The following is a 9471-nucleotide window of genomic DNA, read 5'->3' on the forward strand; positions in this document are numbered from 1 at the left end:
TTAATTAAGAGTATTTTTTAAGAGTACCTTATCATTTTTTCTCTCTAACAGGCACGTATACAGGGTGGCTGCATTTATTTATGGAACATGAAAGAGGACAAAACGTGTAGTTGCCTTCCGTCTGGAAACATGTAACTTTCATTTTAAAGGTATTTGACCTTGAAATATTTCGCATGCGGTGCATTTTTTTTTTTTTTTTTTTAATGTGCTACGCTAGAAATATTTAAGAAGTTCCGTTATGTTGTACAAAATATAAAAGGGTTCCGTGACTAAATTTTATTGGGAAACGCTGGTCTATAGCGTTTTCAGTTGTATATAGTTGTTGTTATACTGAGCAACTTGCATTTTAACTGTTAGGACTCTAGACAGAAATGTAGTGTAAATTTAATCAATCTATATTTTCTATTTGTTTATATTGTATTATATATAAATCCCCTGGCATTTACTTCCGTGAAGGGAATTTGTCACTCAGCATTGTAGCACTTTATTTGGTATGGTAGGACAAATAAAGATTTATTTATTTAAATCAGTCTTTTAAATTGGAAGTTGAATTTTTGCACTCTTTTTCTCGGGTGGCTTGATGTTTCCTGTTTGTGACTACACCAAAGCCTAAACATTCCTTTGAGAGTAGTTAACTACAACCCCTGTTGAGAAAAGGCTTTGTAGAGAATGTGTCTACACAGTGTTATCGTCACCGACTTCCCCACACCACGTGGAAAAGGCCCGGGTTCGAATCCCGTCGTTGACGCGAGGAACTTTAGTTGGCTTTTTTCACTCCGTGCTGAGTTAGTCGGTCTCAGGCGTAGATAGCAAGGTTTTCACCCCCAGAAACTGGAGTTTTTTCGTCCAGCAAAACAGGCAAATCGACCAGAGAACACACGCAATTTACAGAAACAAATACGGGTTAATGTATTAAATTACGGGTAACCCTAGTATACTAATTTTTGTAGAGAATGTCTCTGATCCGCTACTAGAATTTACACTCAATCCATTTAAAAACGAATAACGGATCTTCTGCCTGCTATTCTGAGATTAAGGCTGTAGCGGGCGAGAAACTATTGGTTTTTGCGGTAAAGTGGCCCCATCTTGTGGTGCCAGTTAGTTATAAAATAATAATCTACGATTTTTTTTTTTTCGTGGTTGTTCGACCTACTTCCGTTAAATTATAGAGCGGAACTTTTATGCTCTGAAAATAATAATATTAATTAGCAGTTCTGTCAGTTTATTTTTCCCCATAACCGAAAACATACAGAAATATGAATCAATCTTGATGCTATCAATCTTGATAGCATCTGAAAATTTTCACATCAAGCCCTGTATCCCTTCGTCGATGTCAGAAATCAGAAACAACAATGGTCCCAATACCAATTCTTAGGGAACCCCACTTCTTGCATCAGATCAATTTGTAGAATAACTATTAATCACAACCTTCTGCCTCCTGTCGTATAGCCGCCCTGCTGTTGGAATCACAGGAAAGGATTTTTCCTGTGATTCCAACCTGTTCCAGTTTATATCATAAGCTCCTGCTTGGACTCTGAAATGCTGTGACTGAAATCCGAATAAACAATGTCGAAAATTTTTCCTACATCCAGCTTATGAGTGACTTTCTAACGAGGTTGGTTTCAGTTACACTTGATTTTCTCTAATAAAAGACGAAGTGTTTCTTATCTGAATTCTGTTTCTATCTAAATGATCTTTACTTTCAAAATTGATTATTGCTTGATCATTGCTTTCACAATTTTCCTTACAATTGAAGTCAGGTTGAGAGGTCGGTAGTTACCCACTTCACTCTTAGAATTGTCTTTGTTTGTTGATTTATTGGTACTTCTCCAATCCAGAGAAATCTTTCCTGAGTGCAGATGCGCCATAATTAAGCTTAATGGTTTCATGCATGTCACCTTCCTCAGAATTACTGAGTATATTCCATCAACACAAGGAGCCTTTTAGGCTCGAAAGTTTTTCTAATAAATCATCTGAAATTTCAATATCGATAATTTCGTTCTTCCAGTCCGCACTCGCACAGTGTTTCTTTACGTAAAAAGTCTTTCAGCTATAAGTTTCGATGCAAATTACCTGTTCGTAACGTCAGCTGCAACGTCAGCTGGATTATCGAAGACTTTCCCGCACCCATTACACAAGGGTTCAATCTGATACGCAATTTTCTTCTTTGCATTCACACATGTAAAACCCGTTGTTCTTGGTTGCTCTCTTAGCCAGCGATTTCTTATTATCTGTCTTTTCCAGCTTAACCGTTTCCGTGGTACTCTTGCTGATCAACTTAAAGCTTTCATAGGTTTCAGTACGTTCATTGCTCTGTAACTTTCCCATGCTCGTTCATTATTAATCCACTTCGGCATCCCTGAATTGTATTTTCTTAATGGTATATATGCATTTAATTCTTTGAGCTTAAAAGGTATTCTATAGTTCTAATGTATTCGCGCTCTCTGTGCTATCTCAGAGGCCATGCAAGCACATTAAACACTCATAATCTCCTTTCGTGAAATTAAGACCCATTCCTTTGCCTTTAACAATTACTTCCTCTTTTCTCATCATCCAAATTAAAACTCCGTGATAACTCACTTCTAATGGCTCCTGTACTGATATTCATATGATGTCATCTGGTTCATCTAGAATATTCTCCCCCCCCCAGTATTCTCCTAACGTGTTGATAAAAATACATTCTTATAGTTGATTTAAATATTTTGCTTCCCATAGTTTATTTCCATACCACTTGCTCTTATCAATTCGGGCAAATGGAACTCGCCATTATAAGACGTACACATTTGCTTGCCCATTCCATTTGTTTGTAGAGGCTCTTCACAATCTTCGTGTTCTTCAGGTCTGCAGATTACTCCCACTCTCAATTATACGTTTGCTTCCAGCCACCTTACACCACACATATTTGTATCAGTATCCATAATCGGTTTCCTTCTTGTTTCAAGATGGAAAACGACTATGAGCTTTAAATGCTGGTTGGCAGAAATTTAGAGCTCATATTTATGGCTTAACTGTCCTTAATACAATGTTTACAATATATTGGGGGGTTAACCCCCCAATATATTGTAAACATTGTATTAACCCCTTATCCCTAAGCAAAAAAGTGGTTACTTAAACATAAATGAATGGTTCAGTGGGAGAAGACAGAGCTGTTCTTAATGGACAGTGCTCTTCATGAACTGACGTTATTAGTTGAGTCCCCCAAGGTTCAGTGCTGGACCCATTGTTGTTGTCTATATTTATTAATGATACTGATGAAGGTATATCAAGCTTAATGTCTAAGTTTTTGTAGATAATACAAAGGTTGGTAGGGTGATTAATGACAGTAATCAGGGTAAGCTACCTGCAACAAGATCTAGAAAAAATTAGGTGCATGGGCTGAGAAATGGCAGCTGAAGTTTAACACTGACAAATTCAAGGTATTTCATATAGGTAGCATAATCCCAGATTAAGGTACTACGCGGTTAGTACCTTAATCAGGTACTTAATCAGGTACTAACCGCGTAGTACCTTAATCTGGGTACTACGCGGATTTTCGAATCAGGGTATTCGAAAATGAAAAAGACTTAGGGGTAATTGTGCAGTCAGATAAGTTCTCCGAGCAGTGTAAACAGGCTGCCAGGACAGATCATGGGGTTTTGTCAATGGTGTACAGGATTTTTTGCTAGCAGGGAAAAGTAAGGAGTTGATTGTATCATTGCACAAGACAGTGGTTAAGCCACATCATGAGTAGTACTTACAGGTCTGAAGGCCTCAATTTAGGAAGGATGTAAGATCTGTTGGAACGGCTGCAGAGAAGAGCAACGCGATTGGTTGGGGGGGGGGGGGGGGGGAACGGTGATTTTAAGAAGAACGCTTCATTTCTGATAATTGTAGCGATACTAGGCATCCGTGAAGTGATCTGATTGAAGTGTTTATAAGGATTTGAATGGATTGAGCAATCCCAGAGCTGATGGCTTTCTTCCTCTTGCTCATAATACATACATGAGAAGACATCAATTAAAAATGAGGAAGGATTGTTGCTGAATAGGGTTACAGAGGTTTTTTTTTTGTTTTGTTTTAATGAATACCCAAAGCACGAGAGGTATTCGAACGTACAGTACTTAGTACCATGCATGAGTTGAAGGTTAAGAAGACGAAAGAACAGACTTGTTGACATTATAGTTGAATTTCTATAGTTGTCATTTTCAGGAAAAACGTATTAAAGGAGGTTGTTCCAGAAAACGGAAGTTGAAGGAATAAATGAGGAAGAAGAAAAGTTGGTTCTGTGAGTTTGAAGTTGGACAGTAAAAGAATGTTGAGTGGTTGTGGCACGTGTTCGGACTGGTTTGAAACAAAGGGAGCGGAAATGTAGAAGCGAATTCAGAAGAATAGTGCCCATGGAAGTATCTATATAAAAGGCATGTAGCAGAAACAGAACAGAACGTCTATAAGACAGGGAGGGGAGAGATTTTATTAGAGGTGAGTCATTGATTAAACTAAGTGACCTCTTTTGAATGGAATCTAGAAGCCTGAGAGAGGTTTTGGGGGGCTCTGCCCCAGATGTGGGCATAATATTTCATGGTAGGACGGATTTGCGATTTGTACAGAATTAACAGCTGTTTGAAAGAAAAGTAACGCCGAGAGCGACAAAAGAAAACCCAGTTTTTTAGATGCAGAGGAAGCAATATTTGTGATGTGCTTATGCTAAGAGAGATAAGAGAGATAAGAAGTAATCGCCAATATGTGGTCTTGTCTAGAAATCACAGTATCATTGAAGATAAGCATAGGAGAAGAGGAATCCGTTTTGCGAGATATAAGACAGGATTGACTACCAGTTCCTTATATCCACTACCAGTTCCTTACATGCTGACCTGGAGATCAGCATGTAAGGAACTGTTAGTGGATATTCGAGAAGTTGAAGCTGTTTGTGGAGGGTAAGGTTTTTGAAACTGGAAGGTGGAATGCAATCTGCTATCATCAGCAAAACTATGGATAAGGTTTCCAGTCAATGGAAGAAGGTTATTAATATACAAGAGGAAAAGAGTGGGAGAAAGAATTGAACCTTGGGGAATACCCGCATTAGTTTAGAAGTTAGAAGGCAGAGAGCCATGTACCATCATCTGCTTTGAGCGGTCAGAGAGAAAACCGGATAACGAGTTACAAAAAACAGTTGGCAAACCATAGGATGGAAGCTTATTTAGAAAACCATTATGCCAAACACATGAAACGTGTTGGAAATATCAAGAGCAACTACTTGAGTTTCTCCAGAATTTTCTATTGAATTTGTCCATAGATGGGTAACGTAAGCCAGAATATCACCAGTGGATCGATACTAACGGAATCAATAATGGAGATCATTGGTCAAATGGGAAGTTCCTATATAGTTTAAGAGTTGACGGTTAATTGATTCCTCTATTCGGTTGGCTGTTAAAACAAGCCTCTACCTGTTATTGTAGTATTGGTTAGTTTGAAAAAAAAAAAATTCAAGGAAGAACTAGAAACACTATTGGAAGGGGTGCGCAGGTGCTATGGGAAGTTTTTTCCTTTCTTTCTTTCTTTTTTTCTCTGATGCTTTGTAAACTTGGTTTCTTACATCATTTTCCACTCCTTATACTGGTAAGTACCATTATTTAAGAATTCTGTTGAAAAATGTATTTTCCCACTGGAAGAGCATGTTACATTTTTACTGTATTAGCTTTAGCATTAGCATTAGTAGAGGTATATGATACAAGAGAGCAAGCTTATATAGCATCAGCCAAAAGAAAACAAAAAACTTTCCATTTCACCCATCCATTCGCTCCAACTGTTTGTCTATTTCTGCCTTGAACTTATTTAAGTTGTTTCCCTCCACTACAATGATAGACGTTTGTGCCAGTTATCAACCATATGCTGGTTTAAGCCAAATTTCTCTACATTTATTCTACAATTATCTTTCTTCAATTTGAATTTATGTCCCTTTAGGTGAGTAATCTGAGCAAGAGAAAGAATCCCATCAGCTTGCTCAAACAATTCAAGACAATGTACTATCATCATACAACTCAATTAGATCACCTCGCAGGTGGCTAGCTCCAGACGCTGCAATTTACAGAACTTCAGCCTGTCTTGGTAAAAGCAACCCTTTGTTCCACTCGCCAATCTCGTTGCCCTTCTCTGTATTCGTTCCAGCTCTACATCCTTCCTAAATTAGGCCTCCAGCCCAGTATGCAGTACTCAAGGTGTGGCCTGACTATAGAGCCTTATACAAGGGAATAAACACCTCCTTATCCCTCCTAGCAAAATTCCTGTATATCATTGACAAGACACCATGAGCTACTCTTGCAGACTGTCTTCAATGCTCAGAAAACTTCATATCTAACTGCACAATTTTGGACTGTACTTGTTAACAGGAGAGATTGCTTCTACAGGGATGGGATACACTTAAATAGAAAGGGTGCAAGAATATTTGCTGATGCTATCGAGGCAGTGTTAGGTGGGTCGGAAAACTGCTAGCTTGGGGGGAGACAAAGACCAATAGATTGACAGTAACCGCTGGCAGAGGTGAAAGAGATTCTTGCACTGCTTCTATTAGAATGAGCAGAAGCCTGAAAAACAAGATGCATGGTATTTCAGAGACTGCTGGGAGCCATTGCGGTACAAGTAAACACATGGGTTGTGTTAGGGTAGCTAAGAATAGAAACAGGTGCAGGTATACTTGCGTGTACACCAATGCTAGGAGTTTAGTAAATAAATTTGATGAATTTGAGGTATTGCTCAAAACATCGAAGGCAGATATTGTTGGGATATCAGAGACGTGGTGTCACACAGATATAAGGGATGCGGAACTGCAATTTGGGGACTACAACGTCTACAGAAAGGATAGACAGGATAGGAAGGGGGGGAGGTGTTATGCTATTAGTTAAGAAACACATAAAAACCAAGGAAGTGAAGCCAGTCGACATCGCTGGACAGTGCAGTGTGGAGTCAGTTTGGTGTGACATAAACATTGGGAGATCAAAATTGAGAGTAGGAATGTGCTATAGGCCTAATGACTCTGATGAGTATAATAAGGAATTGTACAGGGAAATAGAGTGGGCCAGTAAATCAGGGTGTCTTATAATGGGAGATTTTAATTTCCCAGATATTGACTGGAATTTGGGGGCTGGTTACTCACACACTAGCAGGGCTTTTGTGGATTTATTGGATGATTGTTTTCTACATCAGCATGTTCGGGAGGCAACTAGAGGGAGTAATACTCTTGATTTGATTATCAGCAGTGATTCTTCATGCATTAAGAATCTGCAGATAAATGAACCACTAGGTGGCAGTGATCACAGTGTGCTGAAGTGGGATTTACTCAAAGAGGTAACTACCATTAGGGGTAAAGGGAAGGGTTATTGCTTCCGTAAAGGCGACTACGATGGACTGAGACAGTATTTAAATTCTATACAGTGGGACCAACTGATGATGTTACCAACAGCAAATTCAAAATGGGAAGCATTCAAAGAACTTATCTTGGAAGCTACTAGGCTTTACATACCAACTAAGAAATATTGTTCAAGGTTTAGGCCAAAATGGATGTCAGATGAACTAATGAGGCATATGGCAGAGAAGAAAAATGCATGGGATACATACAAATTAACACATGACACAGAAGCCTATGATAGATACAAGTTGATATGCAACCAAGTTACAAAGCAGGTTAGGCGGGCGAAGGCAGATTACGAGAAATCCTTGGCAAGGGATGCAAAGAAAAACAGCAAAGAATTCTTTACTTATGTAAACTCTAGAACGAAGGGGATGAATCAGATTGGTCCACTTGATATTGATGGGTCAAGTGTTGATGATCCTGCTCAGGTAGCTAACAAACTAAATGAATATTTTGCATCGACATTCACACATGAGGAGTTATTCAGCGAGGGGAATGCCAGAGGTGTATTCAACTCTAGCAGTAAGCTACAGAATCTTGAAATAACTGGGAGTAAAGTGGAGGAGAAACTGTTGAAGATAAACACAAAAAAGGCACCCGGGGTGGATGGGATCTATCCAGTTATATTAAAGGAGGCAGCAACGGAAGTAAGCAAACCCTTAGCCATAATTATGAGAGCTTCCTTGGACTCAGGGGAGGTACCCATAGACTGGAAATGTGCAAATGTGACCCCAATTCACAAAGGAGTATCAAAGGCTGACACAAGTAATTATAGACCTGTGAGCTTAACTTCTGTTCCAGGAAAATTAATGGAGGCACTGGTTAAAGAAGCACTGCAGGATCATTTAGACAAGACTTCAGTTATAGCTCAGACACAGCATGGTTTTGTTAAGGGGAAGTCTTGCCTGACCAACTTGATTGGATACTATGATGCAGTCACAAAAGAACTGGATGCAGGGAATAACTTTGATATTATATACTTGGATCTTAGAAAGGCTTTTGATACTGTTGCACATGGAAGACTGCTACACAAATTGGAGCAGTGTGACATTGGAGGCAAATTGCTGCTATGGATAAAGGGGTGGTTGAGGGGGAGAAGACAGAGAGTGGTAATCAATGGACACTGCTCATCGTGGACTGATGTTATTTGTGGAGTCCCTCAGGGCTCAGTGTTGGGTCCATTATTGTTTTCTGTATTTATAAATGATATTGATGATGGTATATCGGGCTTAATGTCCAAGTTTGCAGACGATACAAAGGTTGGCAGGGTTGTCAAGGACACTACTGACACTATGCTGCTGCAACAGGATCTGGAAAGGTTGAGCAGATGGGCTGAGAGGTGGCAAATGAAGTTTAACATTGACAAATGTAAAGTACTACACATGGGAAACAGCAACCCCAGAGCAACGTATCAACTCTGTGGTACAACACTGACAGTGGTAGAGAATGAAAGGGACTTGGGGGTGGTTGTGCAGGCAGATATGAAGTTCTCTGAGCAGTGCAGACGGGCTGCAAGAGTAGCGCATGGAGTATTGTCAATGATATACAGGAATTTTTCCAACAGGGATAAGGAGGTGATTATTCCATTGTATAAGGCGATGGTCAGGCCACACCTAGAGGTATACAGGTCTGGAGGCCTCATTTCAAGAAGGATGTAGAGCTGCTGGAACGAGTACAGAGAAGGGCAACAAGATTAGTGAATGGAACAAAGGGGTGCTCTTACGAAGAAAGGCTTAAGTTTTGCAAATTACAGTGTCTGGAGACTAGGCACCAGCGAGGTGATCTGATAGAGGTGTATAAAGCCTTGAATGGTTTAAGCATGCTCAATGCTGATGGGATTCTTCCTCTAGCTCAGAAAAATCACCTGAGAGGGCATGAATTCAAATTGAGGAAAGACAGATGTAGGATAGACGTGCGGAAATTTGCCTTTAGCCAGCGGGTGGTTGGTTGGTGGAACAGACTTCCATCCCTTGTGGTGGAGGTTGATAGCCTAAATAAGTTTAAGGCTCAGCTGGACAGGTATTTTGAACGAACAGAGGGGTGAAGTGGAAGTGGGTTTTTTTTTTTTTTTTTTTGGCTGATGCTGC

Source organism: Mastigoproctus giganteus, chromosome 3, assembly GCF_048544385.1.
Source record: "Mastigoproctus giganteus isolate SK-2022 chromosome 3, ASM4854438v1, whole genome shotgun sequence".
Lineage (NCBI taxonomy): Eukaryota > Metazoa > Arthropoda > Arachnida > Uropygi > Thelyphonidae > Mastigoproctus > Mastigoproctus giganteus.